Genomic DNA, 10,164 nt, shown 5'->3' with positions numbered 1-10,164 from the left:
AAATTCTACTTAGAATTCTAAGTTTGAGTCTAGAAATCCTACAAATTCCTAGTTCGCTTAAACTAATGCTCTGATACCAACTGTGACATCCCCAAAATCACGGCCAGAAAAGACCGATTTTCATTTATGCTTTTAAAATAATTTCAGAGTAAATCCTTTTGATTTGAAAGAGTTGCGGAATTTGTTCCCAAAAACAAAACATGATAAAATAATGTTTACCAAAGCATTTCATAAAAGAAATGTATTTTTCATTATATAATCAAAACTCGGGGTGTCATGTTCCGATACAGACCAATAAGCATAAACGATAACATTACAAGTCATTCAACAAATATGTACATATACAGACTTGTAAACAAAACAACTTGATGGTTCATCCATCTTACGCCCGTGCGCCACTTCCTGTAATACAAATAAAACTGAGTGGGTCAGGCTTGGGAGCCTGGTGAACATATAGGGTTTTCAACCCACAATAAATAAATTATAGTTAATTTCACCAACCAATCACTATCCCGATTACCCATTCCCGTTATCCACACTTTACGTCCCTAAAACAACATTTATCTCAAGGGACCTAATCTAGGATTTTCATCGGGACGGACATTATTGTTAAGGGGTTTTCTCAACAATAGATATCCTAAAGGCAACCATGAGGGGGATACAGTACACCGGTGAACACATCGTTCACAACACCTGCAGGTTATGAACCTGCTAGCGTTCCACGAGACTGTCTAGAAGGAGTCTGTGGTCGTTATCCATACTCCGCTGAATAACTAGGTCAACAACAACAACATCGAGGCCTCTCATCTGTTTATTACACACCAACTATCTACCCATGTTCTACCCAACATATTAGTAGATAAAAATATATATTTTTATACATAGTTTAAAACCTGTATAGCATTTTCATCCAATACATATTTCACATAACAGATGAGGCATACCCACATAACACGTATTTCATAGAAAACAATTCAGATCTATGAGATTGAAAAGAGTGAATATACATTCACGCACATAACAACAAAATTATACACATAACACGTATTTCGTATAAAATACTTCATAATTATGCGTTAGAAGAAATTAACTACACACTAACTTGATCAGAAGATGATCGGACAGCACTACGACTTGCAAAAGCAGTAATCCTCAGCAGATCTGGAAGATCTCTACAAAAATCGAACTTCTCGCGGGCAGAGCTTCGGCTCGGAAACCGCACTTCTCGGGATCTTCGGGATCTTGGGACTTCCTTCGGGACTCGGGAATATTACCGGGGCTTCGGGGTATTTCTAGCACGCAAAATGATGCAAAACGGGAGAGAGAATGGAGAAAAATAGCAAAGAAGTCGGCTGCCCTCGCATCCTATTTATAGGAGGTTGATGCCTCGCAGTACGCGGGGCGTACTGCCTCCGAAACGTCACTGCATGCGTCATCCGAAGTCCTCGAGTGCGAGTGTCGACATCCTTCGCCGTACGCGGAGCATACACGAGTATGCGGGGCGTACTCCGGATGAGTCCGGTGACTCGCCTCCGGATAATACCGAGGTTTAAAAATTAATTTTAATTATTAATTAGTTAATAAACTTCGAAAATTCATATCTTCGTCATACGAACTCCGTTTTCGACGTTCTTTATATCCACGCGAAGTTGAGACTACGCTCTACAACTTTTGTTTAGACCCCGTCGGCTAATTTTGACTTTATTTTATTATTTATTTTTAATAGGTCGGGACAGAAAATTTCGTTATAAATTCATAACTTCTTCGTTTGACGTCTGTTCTCGCCTAACTTTTTATCGCTTTGATACTAACAATGAGATCTTCGATTCTCATTTAGATCACTAAGGCTAAATATCGCTCTAACGTAAATTTCACTTTTTACGTCATTCAGCGGTGCCGGTTCTGTCGTGAAACCTCGACAGGTCATAACTTCTTCGTTATAACTCGGATTTCGACATTCTTTATATCTTCAGAAACCTTGTTTCAACTACTACAACATTATCTAAAGATATCAAGTTTATTATACAATTAAATTTTGACGCTTATTTTTATTCTTAATTAATCAAACCAGATAATTAAGCAATTAAACACAAAACACATAATACTCAAATAATACACTTCTATTATTTCAAAACGGGTTACAAAGGTTAACCTAGACTATTACATTGCTAAAAATGGCAAGCCCAGAAACACAGGCGTTACATGCGGTGACTTTTTGGGGAAGAAACCATATAAACGAATCTCCTACGTCAAAATATCACAAAAATCAAAATCATGTCGTTGTTATCAACATAAACATCACCAAAATCAAAATAAAAAAGGAAGCAACAAATACAAATAAATAAAAAGAAACTGATGTCTAGAGAGGAAATGTATCTACCTAAAATCAAAATATTGCAACCTCTAGGTTAAGGATCTACAAGCTATCGGAAGTCAGATAACCTGAATATTTGAATTTGAATAGTCGATCCTTACTCAAGTTTGTTTATATCCTGTAATCGCATAAATACACCCAAATCTATTATAGAGTACATAGAAACACACTTAACCTCAAATATATTCAAACACACAATCAACAAAAACCTTATAATTTTGTATTTCACTTGATCTGTCCATAACATCATCGTTTCTTTGTTTCTCTTTAAAATTTCTTCCTTCTGAAGGTCGTCGACGATATGCAATGGTGAAGTGGTAGTGAGGTAGTACAATGGTTGGATGATAGGCGAATTAGGGTTGAGAGAGAGAGAAAGAAAGAGAGAGGTGGTTGGATGATAGTGTTGAAGATGGATAGCTGATGAAAGCAGCTGGTATGAATCTTGTTCTCCGGGTATGTGTGTAAAACCTGCAATACATACGACTTCAGATATAAGAAAACCTATTGTCCCAAAACAAATAATGAGCAAAATAAACTCACATAAATAGCATAACAGAGGCAGGGAAGGGACATCGACTTATCAATGGCGGTGTGCATGTGCTGTGTTGCTCTGGTGGTGGTGAGTGGTGTGACGATGGTAGGGAGAAGAACGACGACTTACTTCAATACCTAAATCATTTGTGTAATTTGTAGGTGGGCGTGATCTTACCGGTTTTCATTTGACTAATGTATAGAAATATAAGAGATTTATGTGTAATATGCTTATGTAAAGCTTGCCTGGTTTTGGAGGTTTGATTGGGTTCAAATAGATTGAAACTCAGAGAAAAATAAATGCAAACATGGAGAAAATCAATAGCAGATAAAATAATTCACCGAAAAATAGATCTCTTGAATTATATGGTGACGATGGGCCTAAGATGTAGAAGATAAGGATGATCTGAAAATGCTAAAATGAAGGAATGCGGGTAGTTAGCGAATGACAAATTCAAGATATAAAATGGGCAGAGTCAAACTAACAAAATTTGTGAATGAATGTGAATTTTAAATGATATGAGTACGACTTTTGAATTACATATTACTTTGACTTTTTCAACGGTTTGACGGAAAAGAATTACATTTTCTATATGTATAAATTGATTGTACAAATTGCATTATGGTTTGTACGACTTAATATTAAGCCTTTGACCAAATATGCTTTATAAGGTACTAGCCGTTTACCCGCGCTAAGCGTCGGGCAGCAAAGAATTTCTTTCGGAAGATAGTTTTAATGTGATGATTAGTTTTGTACATTTATAACATGTCCAATATATAAACTACACCAATCTACAATAATGTTGCTTCATCTGCTAGCCCTGCATTAAACATCAAACGAGCATCTAGGTTATAACTCGTGTAACACACGGTAGAGATTAAAAAAAACTTATATAATAAGAAAAAAATTATTTGATCATATTGCGAACAATTTTTTGTATATAATAATTGATGTATATTTTTAATTTTATGATCGTATAATCTCTAAATATTATTAAAAGAGAACCCTTAATTCACCAATGAAATAATCAGAGCCCTTGATTGTGTTTTAATCCCATATTTTCCACCCTTAGATCAAATTTTTGACATCATCTTCCCCAAATAAAATTCAAACACAATTACATTTAATTATAGAATCTTTAAATTCAGTAATTATTTTATCAATTCAAACATATCATTCTATTTATATACATGATATCAATTTCTCTAATTAATATTGTTCTTAATTTAATTCCCTTATTTATAGATTTTGATTTTCAAATTCAAACCCGTTTATCTTTTATTTTTTATTTATTTTTAAAAACTTATTAGACAAACATATCAATAATTAAGTTATTAACCTATAAAATCTAATCTAATCTCATTAAATCAGCAAAATATTTAAGAGTCAAAATTAAAGTCAATATTATTGATAACTTTTCTCCCAGTATATCCCACATAAAATGAACCAATTTGAGATAATTATTTGGATTTTAAAATAGATTAAATAAGAAAGTCACTTAATTTCAAGTTTTGAATTAATATAGATATCTTTCATTTTTTACCAGATGAATAGCCAAAAATCTCTAAGATGATATCTTAGGATCTCAATTTTTTGAGAAGATAATGATTTCCTTATTCAGAAACACCTTATATATATGATTACACCGAAGTGGCTATTCTTACGATTTTGGATTGAGTCATATGATTTACAGTGTTCTTCTTGAGCAATCTGCTTCTCCAATTCTTTTTTCCAAGCTCTTACTTTACTCCATTCTCCTTATTCTTCTTCAATTTCTTGCATTTACTATGTTCTTATTATTTGTTATTATTGTGTTCTTATAGAAAGGTCATGAAAAAAATTAATCAATCTACTTTAAGCATATTAGTTTCATTCATTTTGTTACAGAAACAAAATTATACCCTTTATATCGATTTTTTAATGTATGACCCATGTTTGTCAAGAGAAAGCCATAAAAATCGTTTTAATACATGATGACAAAGCTAGTGAAACAGACCAAAAGCACGGTAAAGAAGTTTTTTGTTGTTACACTTCAACTTGCATGAACAAAAACGTATCTGTTGTTCCAAGGTTTTTAATAACTCTTTTATACATATTACTATAATCTTCGATTAAATTTCTAATTTTATATTATTGAATTTGTTTATATAAGTGGTTTTAGTTTCAAAATCACCATTATAATACAAGACTTTACCGGCGTGGTGTCACTTACGTTATTTGATTGTGACGCAAAGAAACTTATGAAAAAAACACACAAGAGTTGCTTCAAAAGTTTAATGAGGTTATTGATATTAACTTCATTTACATAAAACTAATTTTTACTTTTTGTCTGTCTATTTTTATAATCGTTAATTTTTTCATTTTTAGGAGGGTAATATAAAGATTTATCCGTCTGCTTTGAAATTACTTTCGGATAAAAAGTTGGCGTTCATAATTCAAACTAGATGAGGATCCCCACGTTGCGGGGATGGATGTGAACAGAACTGATCATTTTTGGTGTATGGTGCTTACAGAAGTGGAATCCATTCGACTTCATTGTCTTCTTCGCATACCAGAAAAACAATACTGGACACTTGACAGAATTAGTTGTCTATTGATGTTTCTTTCACCTTTTATTTTTCATAATAACAATGGCAACTTCACAAAATGTACTACAATTATTCTAGAATAAAGGTCAAACTGCTTTTATAAGTCGGGTGATAGCGGGCTTGGGCCCATCGGGTCATTTATGTGTGTCTTGGGTGGACATCCCGTTTATGCTTCCTCTGTTCTTGCTGCAATATTTGTAGTAATTGAGTTAGACAAAGTCCATTAAAGAAGCAAAAGTATGAGAATAAAATAATGATCTACTTACATTTGGCTTTGAATATGAAATTATATAGATTCCGAAAGAATTCCTTGCGCTCTTCCATATTTCCTGCAAAAATATAAATTTGAGTTCACATTAATGCCATTTTGATAAATATATGCAATAGAAATACATACATACATACATACATACATATATATATATATATATATATATATATTATAAAAACGGAAAAAAGAAATTTCTTTTTGCACCTTTTCACAAAATCATGGATGGCAATAACGTCAACACCGATAGAAAAAGACCTGCTGCGACTACCCTAATTAGTGTCTTCGCGGGGATGGATCTAGACAGGTCTCCACAAATCGTGCTTGTTAGGAGAAGACGTTCTACTGTTGCATGCCACATACATCTAAAGAGCAAAGCGAAAGTAAAATGAGAAAACCTAAATTGAAAAATCTATTAATCGAATTCGTAAGCAGTTGAGATCGTTGAGCCTGTTTGTTCTTCCGATGGATAGGAATGCCATTCGTGGCTTTCTTTACCCTCAATTTCACCTTTTTCTGCAAACAAAGAATTCGACAGTCATAAAATCATAATATGTAAACTTATATGAAAATTAGAATGGTGACATGATATTCTATTAAACATTTTAGAGTTTAATAGACAAGTCAATGCTTTGAAATAACATGTTAGTTGAGGGAGATCCTTACACTATATATCCCAAGTATTACATCTACCTTCCTGATAGTTATATGGTTTTTGTTATAGTTATGCAGGTTTTCGAAAGCAAATGAAATAAAACCCTAAAACAAAGGAAAAACTGATACATCACAGGAACCAAAAGCGTAATTTATCAAAACTAATGGACTTACAACAGTTCCCCATCAGAAAGTAGACTACGTATGCTTATTTGTTCATAAAATCTTATGTGTATCCACTTCTGCAAACCATATTCTTGCTTGAGACTAAACATATGAAAAAAATAGAAGGATTAAGACATCTAGAAATGTGGTTGGTGTTACATTTGCAAAGAAATCTACATCAATTTTCCATCTAAAAACTGCTACATTTGACCTGAATAATCAAAATAGCAACCTTTCTTACACCAGGTACTCTTCTCCTGCTGAAATGGAAGTACCAAAAGACCGACTGGCCCAAAAAAGATTAAAAAAAACAAAGTAAATCAATATAAATCAATATACAAAAAGGAATCAAGTAAATTTGTACTCAAATTACTAATCCGGAATACAAAAAATAAAAGTATGTGAAATAGAATGTATAAAACTAAAGTAAAGGGGAAAGAGACCTTAGTTTTCCCAGCATTAGTTATGAAACTGCGTGAGTAGGAAGCATGTGTAATTGAGAATGGATTCGAACTCATCTTACCGGTTTTTTGAGGAATTTCATCAAAACACTTGATGTGCATCTTCAAATCTGTCATGTATGAACAACAAAAACAATCTAATATGCCCCAAATCAGTTTCTTTTTTTCAAACAAAACATTTCCTATTCTTAGCTCCAACTTCATCAAAACATAATAGAGAAATCTTACCATGATTAGTTTCAACTTCATGAGTTTCTAAATTTTTTTGTAAATATACATGAAATCCACAAACAAAAAACATGTTATTGTAGATGAAATATCACATCAACAACAATCAACAACAGCAAGAGGACAATAATTCAGAAGAAGAAGAAGAAGAAGAAGAAGAGAAAGAGAAACAATTGTACCTGAGGTTGTTGAATTCGAAGGAAAATTGTACGCAGAAGAAAAAATTATTAAAATGATTTATTTCATCAATCAAATCCATCGACAAAAGTAACAGAGAAATAGAGATTTACCTTTCGGTGGTTAGTGAGAGAAATTAGCGGATATTAGGGTTAGGAACGTCGTTTCTCCATAAATAGGGGATGCAGTGTCGTCGGCGAAAGATATAAGGACCATATCTGGAAAAAAAATAGTGTTAAAAGAGATATAAATGAAGAGAAGCAAATGAAGCTGATGTAGAATGCAATAAAGCCACCCAGCGGAGGCAAAGGAGGCGGATGAGACAAAAAGGATCAATGGTTAAAAGAAATCGGTTGTTGAAATGAGTTGGCAAGTCAAGCAACCGAAATTCTGAAGGCAATCAGTTAAGGTTCGACTATGATTGAAAGCATTGAATAGGCAATTATTCCATCGTATTCAACCCCGACTTTGGAGAGAATGGCGAAAGCAACAGCGGGTACAGCGAGCTCAAAGCCGTTGGAGGCGGTAGAAAAACTCAGAGGTGGGATATAGATAGGGTTCTGGAAATAACGTATCACCTGATCAAATAGCATTAGAAAAGAGAATGCATAGAGAAGAAAAATTCGAATCGATTCTACCTTCAATCACTTCTTGTTCTTGCTTTTCCTTCACGGGCACAAAACTCACCTCTCGATTCAGTCAAGCGAATCTATTGAAGCTGGAAAGATTCCACCAAAAGAGGTTCTCTACAGAGAGGTTCGGGAGAGGGAGGCGGTGGAGCTGGTGACCATGGTAGACAGTAACCCGATGAACACCCGGGTGGGTAACAAAAGCGGTGAAGCGGCTGATTGAGAATGAAAGAGAGAGAGAGAGAGAGAGAGGCGGTGGGCATAACATGGATGCAGAAGCGGTAGTGGTTTTCTCACAAAGCAGAGCAGTGAGACTATCGGGCTGAGGAGCAGGCAAGTGTTATGTATGTGGATTAAAGCCATTGGAGGGCAAAGGCGGTGGAATATACGTCTCTAGGAAACACATAGACCCATACACCTAAAGAAATGACAAAATGGCATAAAATGCCCATACAAAAACCGGCAGTAACAAATACATAAATAAAGGATCCTAAAAAAACAAAGAGAAGAAGAGCATAATAGAAGGGGAAATTTTGACAAAAGACGACCCAAATTATGTAGCTAAGAACACACATTTTTAATATATATATATATATATTATAATTTGAAGAACAATGTTGATGGTTATGCAATCCCAAACTCTAATGCTTATAATAAAATCACTGTTGAATTGTAAAAAAAAAATTAACATCGGGCATGTAACATTCTTTTACAAAACATACTACAAACACTACACTTATTAGATTCGTTTTTTATATTTTAGTTGATCAATAACATATTTCTATGTATTACAAATATAGGCGTCGTAATCCGATTTGTTTAACATTTTATCAGCGAAATTCGGATGTCAAGACACATTAAATTTAAAGGTTTTAAATATAATATAAGTAAATCTAATAATTAAATACTTAAAAATATTATTAACTTTTAGATTGACATAAGAATTTTTTTCTATATTTAGGATGCAGATACGTTTAGTGGTGATAACGTCACACCCGCTTCGAATCTTAATAAAAGGATTGCAACAAGTTCACTAACTAAGTGGACATACTTTAAAAAAGTGTCTATACATGAAGAATTAAAACACAACTTGGAAGATGTTTACAATGTTGATAATTTGGAAACAATGTCCCCAACCAAACGATCATTAACATCAATGACAGATCGTATTTCTGGAGAAGGCAAACCAAAACTATTAATTCCAAAGAAAGAAAAATAATAATATATGATTTTCATGATCTTATATGAGTAGTAAGGTAATTTGAGTACGGTTGATTTCATATTATATTTACATACTATTTGGTTTTTAGGTTTTGTTTTTGATTAGTTTGTTTCATACTATTCGTTTTTTAGGTTAGAATTTTGATCATTTAAATACATTTTGGGTTTTATGAAATGTTGAATTATTCATCTATTTGTCTTTTTGTTTTAAACTCATATGAATTTAGAATTTTAATCATTTTTTACTCTATTATTCCGTTTGAATGTGAATTTGTCAGCATTGTTACAATGTTATTCATTCCAACTTCAATATAAATATTAGCAAACTACAACTTTTTATAAAATTATAAACTTTTATAAATCTTTTAACCGTTCTAAAACAATTATTTATATTTCCTTGTGAATTTATTGATAAATTTATTAGTAATTAGTAAACATTTACCATTAAAATATTATTATTATTTAGATATTAATGATATCCATAATTTTACAGATTTAAATAATAAAATTCATTACAATAACGCTAGAGAGAGGCGAAGACTAAGACTTTCTTTTGGAAAGGGAACTTCCCTAACAAGGGCTTGCGGGCCAGCTTTCGTGCACCGACTAATCCCCCGCTCCGAACAGAAGGCTATGACTCATGCCCTGAAGTCACTACAGACAAATCTCCATGGCCATAGAGGCTGAGTAGTACCAGGATTTGAACATTAGTCAATATGTTATACACCATATCTTCCACGTGTCTTACTAAGTCACCACAACCCAAGTGTAAGACATTACATATACAAAATAGAAGACTGAATTTTATGTCTAAAAGAGAAACTTTATTTCATCATCTAAAGCAATAAATATTTTTAATTGTGCTTC

General features: G+C 33.2%; 1 long non-coding RNA gene across 19 annotated transcripts; it reads right to left on the bottom strand.

Annotated features, from left to right (window-relative positions):
- Positions 1–5,479: 5,479 nt before the first annotated feature.
- On the bottom strand, positions 5,480–8,501 carry LOC145015599 (uncharacterized). 19 transcript variants are annotated; one of them, XR_013665966.1, is made up of 8 exons: positions 8,086–8,499; positions 7,561–7,665; positions 7,025–7,449; positions 6,793–6,867; positions 6,591–6,683; positions 5,970–6,278; positions 5,761–5,823; positions 5,480–5,680 (listed from the first exon to the last, which is right to left on the bottom strand). It is a non-coding gene; the product is annotated as an uncharacterized LOC145015599 (long non-coding RNA). The 19 variants fall into 19 exon arrangements; XR_013665977.1 differs by having other exon boundaries at positions 6,591–6,867; positions 7,105–7,179; positions 7,271–7,449; XR_013665964.1 differs by having other exon boundaries at positions 6,814–6,867; positions 8,086–8,498.
- Between the last annotated feature and the right edge of the window lie 1,663 nt (positions 8,502–10,164).

The sequence above is a fragment of the Lactuca saligna genome, chromosome 9, assembly GCF_052625555.1.
Source record: "Lactuca saligna cultivar CGN05327 chromosome 9, ASM5262555v1, whole genome shotgun sequence".
Classification (NCBI taxonomy): domain Eukaryota; kingdom Viridiplantae; phylum Streptophyta; class Magnoliopsida; order Asterales; family Asteraceae; genus Lactuca; species Lactuca saligna.
The sequence above is the reverse complement of the archived record's forward strand: the minus strand, read 5'-3'. Positions and strand labels throughout refer to the sequence as shown.